Below are 229 nucleotides of genomic sequence, written 5' to 3'. Positions count from 1 at the left end.
GTAAATGGGTAAGATCATAAGTGTATGAGGATGTAGGGTTTTGTTTTTTTTTTTCTGTAAAAATCAGGTGATCACCGAAGGAATCATGTAGCATATCCAGTAGTTTTTTGCCAGCATAAATGTTCTTCAGTTCTTTTAAATACATCTGTGCAGAATATTATTTCCTTTTGAGATGACACAGACATACTCAGCCACTGCCTCTAATTTGGAGACATTTTTTCTTGATCTT

Source organism: Crocuta crocuta, unplaced genomic scaffold (assembly GCF_008692635.1).
Source record: "Crocuta crocuta isolate KB4526 unplaced genomic scaffold, BGI_CrCroc_1.0 scaffold1078, whole genome shotgun sequence".
Classification (NCBI taxonomy): Eukaryota; Metazoa; Chordata; class Mammalia; order Carnivora; family Hyaenidae; genus Crocuta; species Crocuta crocuta.
The sequence above is the reverse complement of the archived record's forward strand: the minus strand, read 5'-3'. Positions refer to the sequence as shown.